This window comes from Aethalodelphis obliquidens, unplaced genomic scaffold, assembly GCF_003676395.1.
Source record: "Aethalodelphis obliquidens isolate GAN/ISIS:26980383/991018 unplaced genomic scaffold, ASM367639v1 scaffold5, whole genome shotgun sequence".
NCBI lineage: Eukaryota > Metazoa > Chordata > Mammalia > Artiodactyla > Delphinidae > Aethalodelphis > Aethalodelphis obliquidens.
The window spans coordinates 46,164,005-46,176,689 of NW_020837949.1; the positions used below are offsets into that span (position 1 = coordinate 46,164,005).

General features: G+C 45.9%; 1 protein-coding gene across 2 annotated transcripts in view; it reads right to left on the minus strand.

The window, feature by feature from the left end:
* Positions 1–12,685, minus strand: part of WIPF3 (WAS/WASL interacting protein family member 3) — a 90,338-nt gene that overhangs the window by 6,730 nt on the left and 70,923 nt on the right. The window lies entirely within an intron of this gene.

Genomic DNA, 12,685 nt, shown 5'->3' on the forward strand with positions numbered 1-12,685 from the left:
GGTGCCTCTTCCCCCAGTTATCAACACGCTGTGTTGCAGAAGCTGCTGGCTACAGAGCAGCCGGATAGGAAAGACTTCGCTAAACTGTGGGGCTTAAAGAAGAAAGTCTGTGCTTGGGCTGGAGGAGCAGAGGCCTGAGGGCCACGCTGGTTTCCAACTTTATTTTTTGTCACTTGTAAACCAGGCTTGTACCTTTTCTCAGACAGAGATATATTTTCAGGTCAAAAAAGAAAAAAAAAATCTGTTCTGTAGCCAACCAACAAGAGGCTGAATACTGCAGGGCTTGGAAAACACCCAGAAAGGATTTACAAACTTGGTTGGCCATCAAAGCTGGGTCTCCCAGGACCCCTCCCAGTCTTGGAGTACAATTCCAGGGGCTGGGTGAGGAGAAAGTGGACTCCTAGGAGAAGCACATCTAACCGTCATCTCTGGGCCAACTCGGTCTCTCTGTAAGGTAGGGTCCACATGGCATAAGGTGGAGAGTAGTAGGTATGGTGCAGAGAACCAAGCTGTGTATCTGAAACAAATGGGATGCTGCATACACCGGCCTCACGTGCAGAGAAGGAATGTTGGCCAGACCACGACAAGAACGGCAGATGGTTAGAAGGAATCAAAAGCACAATTCTCTGTGACTGGGAACATTTCACTGGCAACGCTAACTGTATGACACAGACATTAAGTGGAACGGTAATTTCTGTTTCCCTTCCCATCCCCAAAGCAGTGCAACAGACAGGAAACGGTTGAAAAACAGAGGAGAATGTTGTTACTAGGTGATTTCAGTGCGGATTTCAGTGCGGGGATGAATACATGGGCTGAGCCAGAGTGAGGGTGCCCTTAGCAGTCTTCCCCAGGGTTCTGTATGCTGTGTGATGATTGTTTACAGAAGGGGTGGACAAAATAATTAGCTACTAAAGGTATCTGAAAAAGGCCTGAGAAAATCTGGTTAAAATGTTAAACCTTGTATTGCTACTGATGGGAGTAGTTGTTTTTATATCTTTTAAAAATAATAAAAAGATTCTGCTAAAAAATATATTTATCCAGAAAGATGTTGATTTGACCTTTAAAAAGGAACATGGAATCATCATTTTCCCTTTTCAATACACAGCCACTGAGTTCTGTTGGTAGCTCCCTTTCTAATGTCAAGTTCATCCTTTCCTCTCAAGTGAGCCTAGGGCATGTAGTGGGGTCTTCCTAGGCCTCTACATGCAGACTCCTCACTCAAGAAGGCATGGAACACACCCTTGGATTGGTTCTATGCTGTTCCAGTATTTTGGGCAGCCAACATGATCCTATACATAGAGAATCCTAAAGATGCTACGAGAAAACTACTAGAGCTAATCAATGAATTTGGTAAAGTAGCAGGATACAAAATTAATGCACAGAAATCTCTGGCATTCCTATACATTAAGGATGAAAAATCTGAAAGTGAAATCAAGAAAACACTCCCATTTACCACTGCAACAAAAAGAATAAAATATCTAGGAATAAACCTACCTAAGGAGACAAAAGACCTCTATGCAGAAAATTATAAGACACTGATGAAAGAAATTAAAGATGATACAAATAGATGGAGAGATACACCATGTTCTTGGATTGGAAGAATCAACATTGTGAAAATGACACTACTACCCAAAGCAATCTACAGATTCAATGCAATCCCTATCAAACTACCACTGGCATTTTTCACAGAACTAGAACAAAAAATTTCACAATTTGTATGGAAACACAAAAGACCCTGAATAGCCAAAGCAATCTTGAGAACAAAAAACGGAGCTGGAGGAATCAGGCTCCCTGACTTCAGACTATACTACAAAGCTACAGCAATCAAGACAGTATGGTACTGGCACAAAAACAGAAAGATAGATCAATGGGACAGGATAGAAAGCCCAGAGATAAACCCATGCACATATGGTCACCTTATCTTTTCTTTTTTTTTTGGGGGTACGCGGGCCTCTCACTGCTGTGGCCTCTCCCATTGTGGAGCACAGGCTCCGGATGCGCAGGCTCAGCGGCCATGGCTCACGGGCCCAGCCGCTCCGCAGCATGTGGGATCCTCCCAGACCGGGGCACGAACCCATGTCCCCTGCATCACCAGGCGGATCCTCAACCACTGCGCCACCAGGGAAGCCCTGGTCACCTTATCTTTGATAAAGGAGGCAGGAATGTACAGTGGAGAAAGGACAGCCTCTTCAATAAGTGGTGCTGGGAAAACTGGACAGGTACATGTAAAAGTATGAGATTAGATCACTCTCTAACACCATACACAAAAATCAGCTCAAAATGGATTAAAGACCTAAATGTAAGGCCAGAAACTATCAAACTCTTAGAGGAAAACATAGGCAGAACACTCTATGACATAAATCACAGCAAGATCCTTCTTGACCCACCTCCTAGAGAAATGGAAATAAAAACAAAAATAAACAAATGGGACCTAATGAAACTTCAAAGCTTTTGCACAGCAAAGGAAACCATAAACAAGACCAAAAGACAACCCTCAGAATGGGAGAAAATATCTGCAAATGAAGCAACTGACAAAGGATTAATCTCCAAAATTTACAAGCAGCTCATGCAGCTCAATAACAAAAAAACAAACAACCCAATCCAAAAATGGACAGAAGACCTAAGTAGGTATTTCTCCAAAGAAGATATACAGACTGCCAACAAACACATGAAAGGATGCTCAACATCACTAATCATTAGAGAAATGCAAATCAAAACTACATTGAGATATCATCTCACACCAGTCAGAATGGCCATCATCAAAAAATCTACAAACAGTAAATGCTGGAGAGGGTGTGGAGAAAAGGGAACACTCTTGCACTGCTGGTGGGAATGTGAATTGGTAGAGCCACTATGGAGAACAGTATGGAGGTTCCTTAAAAAGCTACAAATAGAACTACCATATGACCCAGCAATCCCACTACTGGGCATATACCTTGAGAAAACCATAATTCAAAAAGAGTCATGTACCAAAATGTTCACTGCAGCTCTATTTAAAATAGCCTGGAGATGGAAACAACCTAAGTGTCCATCATCGGATGAATGGATAAAGAGGATGTGGCACATATATACAATGGAATATTACTCAGCCATAAAAGGAAATGAAATTGAGCTATTTGTAATGAGGTGGATGGACCTAGAGTCTGTCATACAGAGTGAAGTAAGTCAGAAAGAGATAGACAAATACCGTATGCTAACATATATATATATGGAATTTAAGGGGAAAAAAATGTCATGAAGAACCTAGGGGTAAGACAGGAATAAAGACACAGACCTACTAGAGAATGGACTTGAGGATATGGGGAGGATGAAGGGTAAGCTGTGACAAAGCGAGAGAGTGGCATGGACATATATACACTACCAAATGTAAAATAGATAGCTAGTGGGAAGCAGCTGCATAGCACAGGGAGATCAGCTCAGTGCTTTGTGACCACCTAGAGGGGTGGGATAGGGAGGGTGGGAGGGAGGGAGACGCAAGAGGGAAGAGATATGGGAACATATGTATATGTGTAACTGATTCACTTTGTTATAAAGCAGAAACTAACACACCATTGTAAAGCAATTATACTCGAATAAAGATGTAAAAAAATAAATAAATAAAGTTCATGGATCTGAAAAAAAAATAAAAAAAAAATAAAAAAAAAAAAGAACAAGCCTGGGGTTCTCTTAGGTGACATGGAACAAAGAACCTCACCTCAAGCCCCGGCTTTGCCACCAGCTGTGACCAGAGGCAGATCACCCTACTTCTGCCTCGGTTATTTCAGCCCGACCTGAAGGAGCTGGGCTGGAAAACCTCATAGGGCCTTCCTTCCCTGTTCTAATGCTGGAAGCCTCTCACGGTCTCTAACTAAAGGAAATGACAGGTTTCATTGGAAATGATAATTCTAGTATCTGCCAGGGCTACGCCTCAGAAATTGCTTACCTGGCCTTTCCTCTCCTTCCTTGCTGTCACTGCCATAGTTGACGTTGGCCTGAGGGACCCACGTCCCCCTCGTAGAGAACTTACATTGTCACCCTATACACCTCGGGGCACTCAGACCAGGGGTGGGCTAATCATAGTCTCTCTGTCAATAATTTGGAATTTTAAAATTAGTTTTAACGCTTATTAAAAGTAATATATATTTATTATAGAACACTTGGACAAAATAGTGAAGCATAAGGAAAATAAAAATCACCCAGCATTCCACCATTGAGGGCTAACCACTCTTAACACTGTACTGGATATATTTCTAGCCTCTTCTCTCTTTCCTTTATTTGGTCCACTTTTCCCTCTCCATATAAATTCATGAAATATCTTCTTTTTAAAATTAAATTTAGGTTTTATTTAATGTAATTTTAGTATACCAGGTTTTTTTGTTTTGTTTTCTCATGGGAGCATTGGCATTTTCCCATGTCACTAAATATTCAACAGCGCTATTATAACAGATGCAGAACATTCCATCCTGTGGCTCTGCACTAATTAATTTATTTATTGTTGGATATTTGTGCTGTTTTCAAATTTCTTCTGTAAATGGTTTAGCAATGTAGATATGTGTGGATATTGTTAATTATTAATTCAACAAGTGGTTACTGAGTGTCTGTGTGCCTGGCCTCAGGCCAGGAGCTGATGGTAGACCAGTGAATAAAAATGGATGCCGTCTCTGCCCTCCAGGGCCTTATACTGTACTGGGGAAGACAGGTAAATATATAACATGTCAGGAGGTGATAGATGCCTTGAAGAAAACAATAAGGCAGCATAAAGAGAGCACAAGTGATAGGACAGGAAGTGCTGTTACTTTATCTGTAGTGGTCATCAGGGAAGGCCATAAGCAGGGGTGTAGTCACCGGTAATAATCAGGCGTGGCTAAGGTAAGTGCACCAGGGCAGAGGTCCTTACTGCCTAACTGCCCTCCACAAGGGCGGAAAGACACACCCTGGCACTGGCGTTGTCTTCTGATTCTCTCAGTCTTGGGACATCTCATCCTTTGATTTTACGGCATGAACCTCCAAGAGCTGTTAAAGTTACTGCAGTGCTTGGTGGAGAAGTTTCTCTGCTAATGGGAATAATGGTAGCTAGTTGTGCTACAGGTATAAAGTAACTCTATTTTAATAAAAGACTTAAAGGAGGCAGGGGGTAAGTCTCGCGGTTACCTGAGGAAAGTGGTAAAGAGCCAGTGGTAAAGTAAAGTAAAGAGCCAGTGGTAAAGTAAAGTAAAGAGTGGTAAAGAGCAAGTGCAAAGAGCCCAGAGATGGGGGGTGTGCTTGGAGCGTTCTACACATTGTAGGTGGTCCATGCTGTTGGAGGGAAGTGACGATGGAGAGAGTGGCGGCAATGGGCAGTTCATGTGGGTCTTAGAAGCCATGACAGGAATTTCTGATTGACTTGGAGGGAGATGGGAATTCACTGGAGGATTGTAAGCAGGGGCAGCGTGACTGGGCTTTAGAGGAATCACTTCGGGCTGCCGTGTGGAGCAGGGACACCAGTTAGCAGGTGCTTGCAGCATCCAGGAGAGAAACGACAGTGGCTTCAGCCAGGGGTGAGTGACAGAGGACACGTGATCAGATTGGGGATGCATTTCCAAGGGGGAGGTCCCAGAATTTACTGGGAAATTAGATGTGGGAGCAGAAGAGAAAAAAAGAAGCCAAATACGATTCTAAGGTTTTTGGTATGACAAAAAAATGGAGGAGCAGTGGGCTTGCAGTGGGAGGAGAGGGGAGAAAGGGGGCAGCCAGAAAATCTAAGCAGAGAAGCGCTTCAGGAGGAGGGTGTGATGGACTGCAGCTGACGCCTCTGACCCCTGGACTTGGCCACGTTCGGGTCCACTGGTAGCCTTGCCAAGGGCTCCGTCTATGGCGTGAAGGGAGAAGGCCTGAGAAGACGGGGAGAGGAGATGGTGTTGCCTGTAAGAAGAGCAGAGAAATGGCCCAGGGGAGGTCAAGGGAGATTTTTTTATATATATATAAATATCTGGTAAGATTAAAAAAAAATTTTTTTGGCCGTGCCATGTGGTTTGCAGGATCTTAGTTCTCCGACCTGGTATTGAACCTGCACCCTTGGCAGTGAAAGTGCAGAGTCCTAACCACTGGACCACCAGGGAATTCCCAAGGGAGATATTACTTATAGATATTACAGTATCTTTGCAGGTTCAGAGGAATAAAGGAGTAACCTGGAAAGACAGGAGGTGGTAAGAGAGTGGGATGCTGGAAGATAGCTTATGGAGGGCTGCAGTCCCCAGTAATAATCAGACGTGGCTAAGATAAGTCAGCCAGGACAGAGATCCTTACTGCTCAACTGCCCTCCCGCCACAAAGGCGAAAGACTCTGGCACCGGCTTTGTCTTCTGATTCTTTCAGTCTGGGGACATCTAATCCTTTGATTTTATGATGTGAACCACCCTGTACTGTTAAAGTTACTGCACTGCCTGGTGGAGAAGTTTCTCTGCTAATGGAAGTCATGGTAGCCAGTTTTGCTATAAGTGTAAAGTAACTCTATTTTAGAAAAGGAGTTGGGCCACAATGAGATACCACTTCACACCCATCAAGATGGCTACAGACAAAACAAAGCACCAAGACCAGAAAATAACAAGCGTTGGAGAGGATGTGGAGAAACTGGAACACTTGTGTACTGGTGGTAGGAATGTAAAATGGAAAACGGTATGGTGGTTCCTCAAAAAATTAAAAATAGAATTACCATATCATCCAGCAATTCCACTTCTGGGTGTATACACAAAAGAATTGAAAGCAGGGTCTCAAACAGTTATTGGTACACTCATGTACATAGCAGCATTGTTCACAACAGCCAAAAGATGGAAGCAACCCAAGTGTCTATTGATGGATGAATAGATAAACAAAATGTGGTAAATACATACAACGGAATATTATTCAGCCTTAAAAAGGAAGGAAATTGTGACATACGCTACAACATGGATGAACCTTGAGGACATTATGCTAAGTGAAATAAGCCAGTCTCAAAAAGTCAAGTAGGGCTTCCCTGGTGGTACAGTGGTTAAGAATCCATCTGCCAATGCAGGGGACACGGGTTCAAGCCCTGGTCCAGGAAGATCCCACATGCCGTGGAGCAACTAAGCCCATGCGCCACAACTACTGAGCCTGCGCTCTAGAGCCTGAGAGCCACAACTACTGAACCCACGTGCCACAACTGCTGAAGCCCACGTGCCTAGAGCCCGTGCTTCGAAACGAGAAGCCACCGCAATGAGAAGTCTGCGCACCTCAACAAAGAGTAGTCCCTGCTCGCCGCAACTAGAGAAAGCCCACGTGCAGTAACGAAGACCCAACACAGCCAAAAATAAATAAATATAAATAAATTTTTTTAAAAAATTAAAAAAAAAGTCAAGTATAGCACAATTCTAGTTATATACCAAGAGTAGTCAAACTCATAGAGCCACAGAGCTAGAAACTAGAACAGTGGTTACCAGGGGGTTGGGGGAGGGGAGAATGGGGAGTTGTTTAATGGGTACAGAGTTTCAATTTTGTGAGATGAAAAGAGTTCTGGAAATTGGTTGCACAACAATGTAAATGCATTTCACACTACTGAACTGTACACATAAAAATGGTTAGGATGGTCAGTTTCATGTTATGTGTGTGTGTATATACATATATATATATATAATATATATATTTTTTGGCTGCATTGGGTCTTTGTTGCTGCGTGCGGGTTTTCTCTAGTTGTGGTGAGTGGGAGCTATTCTTCACTGCGGTGCGCGGGCTTCTCATTGCAGTGGCTTCTCTTGTTGCAGAGCACCAGCTCTAGGCACACGGGCTTCAATAGTTGTGGCACATGGTCTCAGTAGTTGTGGCTCGCAGGCCCTAGGGTGCATGGGGCTTCAGTAGTTGTGGCTCGTGGGCTCTAGAGCACAGGCTCAGTAGTTGTGGCGCACGGGCTTAGTTGCTCTGCAGCATGTGGGATCTTCCCGGACCAGGGCTCAAACCTGTGTCCCCTGCATTGGCAGGCGGATTCTTAACCACTGTACCACCAGGGAAGTCCCCATGTTATGTTCTTTTTTAACCACAATTAAAAGTAAAGAAAAAAGGAGTTGGGATGAAAACGGTCAAATTTTTAATCACCCACTTTCCCACTGAACTGATCGTGATGAGGATGGTTTTGCCGGGAACACCAGACTGAAATGTTATGTTCGGGTGTCTTTCTCTCCTCCCTTCCTTCACCAGTGTGTGAATCTCTCAAGGGTAAGTCAGGGGGATCATTTGTCTAAATCTCTCCAGAGCTGAGGGCCTCAATAAATATCTGTCCATATGAGGATGACTTCACTCTTTCTACCATCATTGTGTTAATGAATATTTGTGAGCTATGCATTTTTCCCAAAGATTCTTAGCGATAGGGTTTTTTCACTTTCTTTTCATTGTGGTAAAGTACATATAATATACAATTTACCATTAATGACACTTCGTACATTCCCGTTGTTGTGTAACCGTCACCACTATCTAGTTGCAGAACATTTTCATCAGCCCAAGAGGACTCATTAGCAGTCACTCCCCATTCTCCATACTCCCCTGCCCTTGGCAACTGCTAAATTCACTTTCTGTGTCTTTGAATTTGCCTATTTTAGATATTTCATATCAATGGAGTCTTAACGTGGGCTTTATGTCTGGCTTCTTTCGTTTAGCATAATGTTTCCAAGGTTCATCCATGTTGTAGCACATACCACTGCTTCATTCCTTCTTACTGTCCAATAATATTCCATTGCACGACGACACCACATTTTGTTTATCCATTTACTAGCTGATGGGCATTTGGGTGGTCACCTTTTGGCTACTGTGAATAGTGCTGCTGTGAATATTTGTCTACGAGCTCTTGTTTGAACACCTGTTTTCAATTCTTTGGGGTATACACCCAGGAGTGGAATTGCTAGGTCATACGGTAATTCTGTTTAACTTACTGAGGAACCCGTGCCTTTTAAAAACACTTAAAAATTGGACAAAATCATCTACCAAAGAAAGAGCATGGCTCATACTTGCAGAGTGGAGACAGGGAGGATGGCGCCGGAAGAGCTAAGCCTTAGGGTATGTGTGTGCTCTGTGTGTGTGTGTGTGTGTGCGCACACGCGCACGTGTGTGTGTGTCTCAGAAGGACAGAGAGAAAGCAGGCAAGCGGGCGGAGACAGAGCTCCAGAACTGCTACAAAAGAGCACAGGGACACCCTCATCTGACGGAAGCAACGCAGTCTCCCACACCATGAAGAACTCTAACCTTGGGTTACAGGTCAATGGCAGAATGCAAGAGAAAAACTGTGAGAAGAAATGTCATCAGATAGGCATGACCTACACCCACATAATTAACAAGCGTCTCCCCCACGGCTCGCAGGAACGGCAGGAACATGCTCAGTTAACTGTGCTAGGAGGCTACTGAAGTATTTTATGTCCACCAATGCCACATCAGTCTAAAGCTATATCTTCTTTTTGAAATGGCAAATGCCCTTTCTGGTCTGTAGAATGTCAATTCATTAGTACGTTGCGTTTTTTTTTTTTTAACTGCTCCTTCTTGATCCTCAGGAGATTATTTATTTTGGTGTGGGCACTGATTTGAACATTTCTCTGAAAGCAGAGGAACACAGCACAGACTGCCGCCTCTGCCCTCCTGGTGAGCTGTATGGGGTGAAGCTTTTCTTCTGTTCTCAGAGATGAGGCTAGGCACCACGGGCTCCAAATGCAGGTAAGTTCGATTTTACTGAGTCTGAAGATTGAAGGACTCCACAGCACATTACTGAGAAAGGCTGTATAACAAAGAGATTTTTAAGACTCTGTTTTTCTGAAGTGGTTGAGGGCAGAGATCAGCAAAATACAGCCAGCAGACCAAATTCAGCCAGCAACTGCTTTCACAGATAAAGTTTTACTGGAAGACAGCCATGCCCATTTCTTTACGTGTTGTCTGTGGCTGTTCTCATGTCAAAACAGCAGAGCTGAGTAGTTGTGACAGAGGCCAGATGGCAGGCAGAACCTCAGCATGTCCTCTCTGGCCCTTTAAAGAAAATGTTTGCTGAGCCCTGGTTTAGGGTAAGGCTCCAAACTGATGACCCGCAGAGCTAGTTCCCATTCCTGACCTTACCCCTCAGCCTCAGACCTGTGTACTCCCTGTTCCACCTGCCCCGGGTCATCTCCCCCTTGCAGCCCTCCAGGCACCTCCACTCGCCCTGATCCATCACTTTGTCTCCTCCTGAAACCTGCGCCTCTCCAGCTCCTTCTTCTTGGTGCCGCACCGTCCATCCAGGCCCAGGTTGGTACTCAGAGGCCCTCAGCTCCTCCTCTACTTCTCTTGTTCCTCTCATGGCCTGCATCCCCAAGCCCTGGCAACCCTCACCCCCATCCATCCTCCCTCGCATGGACCCTTCTCAAAGCCACAGGTTTCCTGACCTTGGTCTCTACCTCCTCTGATCAAACCACCAGTTATCAGACTCAACCTAGACCTAACCACATCCCTTCTCAGAGTTCACCATGGCTGCATGGCTCAGACACCCCTGGGTCTGAAATTCCTGGCTCTGCCTCTAACTTGCTGTGAGGCCTTAGGCAAGTCACTTGGCCTGTATGGACCTCCTTTCCCCTACGTGAAAACTTTCTACATTAAGGACTTATGATAAGGTCTGCAAAGCACCTAGGACCATGCCAGGCACATCTGAGCAGGTCTACGACAGGAGCACTTACTGTATTGGCGGTGGTTAGTATTTCACTGACAGCTCTGCTTATAGGTTCTGCTTATATCCCTTAGAAGGGATAAAACATCCTTCACATTAGGAGGGAACATATCTCCTTGTCCTCTTCATGTGTGGGCACCTCCTGTAGGGTAGGTAACACGCCTAGGCTCTCTCTGCCCTCTTTTTCTGGTGAGTTGAACAGAGGGAACTAGCCATGTGCAGCCTGGCCCCTTCTAGGTTCCCTCTTTGAAATCTGGCTGCCTGTGTATTAAGGACTATTCCGTCCTGCCCTCCTGGCCACGTGGAAAGCTCTGAGAGGCTGCTCTGTGGCTGCAGGGGGAGGCTAGCCTACGTCTCCTCACCTGTAAATCCCCTGGCCTGGGGGAGTCAGCAAACCTCCCCCAGTATTAGAGTTTGCTGTGACCTAAGCTCTTCCAGTAAAAACACTAAGATCTTCATCCGTCTGACCTGTGAACATTTCATATGATGGGAAAAGAAGTATTATTTATTGACCCTCTGCCCCGCGAAGCCTAACATCTCTGGCAGCCGGTGCGGTCCTCTCCAGGCACCGTGTGCCCTCACACACCACGTAGGACTTTCCTGTCATTCTTAAACGGCCCAAACGCTATCGTGCCTCTCTCCTGGGGGTGTGCCGTGCTCAGCCTTTCCACCCAGTGGAAATGTGACCTCTCTCTACGCCTTCAAGTCCCGTCTCCACCTCCACCCTCATGCCCGCTGTGGTGCCCCCTGCACTTTAAACAATCAGTGATTAAGACACTCCGTTGTGATCCAGTTAATATCTCACACTTCTATCTCGGGAGTGTGCACGCTGGCGACTTGGTGGTAGGGACCTTGTTGCTTATACCTCGTAGTCTCTGGGGCCAGCATGGTGCCAAGTGTACAGTGGGCAGTTCACGCCCATCTGCTGAGCTCGAACTGAGCAAGAATGGGAGCCTGACCCAGCACCCGTGTCCTCCACCATCACGTCTCCACTGTCTATTTAAACCCCACGTGGGGTGATTTCCCTTCATCAATCTTTATCCCGCTCCTCTCTCTTCCTCTGTCTCTCTCAATTCAGAGGAGTACCGTTGACCCGGAAACAACATGGATTTGAACTGCATGGGTCCACTTGTACAAGGATGTTTTTCAGTAGTAAAACTACAGTACGACAGTCTGTGGTTGGTGGAATCCTCCGCATCCAAGGATGTGGAGGGCCAACAATGCTTATGAAGCCCTGCATTGTTCAAGGGTCAACTGTATTTACATATTATTAAAAAACATACAAGTGGGCTTCCCTAGTGGCGCAGTGGCTGAGAGTCCGCCTGCCGATGCAGGGGACACGGGTTCGTGCCCCGGTCCGGGAAGATCCCACATGCCGCGGAGCGGCTGGGCCCGTGAGCCATGGCCGCTGAGCCTGCGCGTCCAGAGCCTGTGCTCCGCAACGGGAGAGGCCACAACGGTGAGAGGCCCGCGTACCGCAACAAAACAAAACAAAACAAAAACATACAAGTCACTTCTCTCTAAATGTGCAATCCACCGGCACGCAGAGAAAGCTCTGCCCAGGCTGATCCCGAGAGGACCTCTCACCTGAGCAGAGAGCAGGCTGGTGCTCCTTGGTCTGCCCTGCAGGAAGCTGAACCCTGGGGAAGGGACTTCACCAAGGCCCCTTTGAAAGGAGACAGTCAAAGAGCCAGGTTCCCGGTCTGGGGCTAAGCTTGGATACTGATGATTTTCCATGCTGGTCTGCAGATGTCTGGGGCTGGGGGCCTTACTCGGGTTGTGGGGTGGAAAACACATTGGACCCTCACCCCAGGTTGCTGGCTCTGCCTCCCTCTTACCAGCTCCTGCCCACTTGGATTGAATCAGCACTGGACAAGAATTACGTTAACAGGCAGCATCGCTGTGTGGTCAACACCTACTGTGCTTTTCTTTGCTTTCTGTGCTCCTGAAGTACTGCCTCCCTGCCCGTTGGGCCATGAAGGGCAAGCCGGCCAGCCTTCCTTGATTCTTAGGGCTGGGCAGGTAAGCCAAGTGAAGGCCTCTC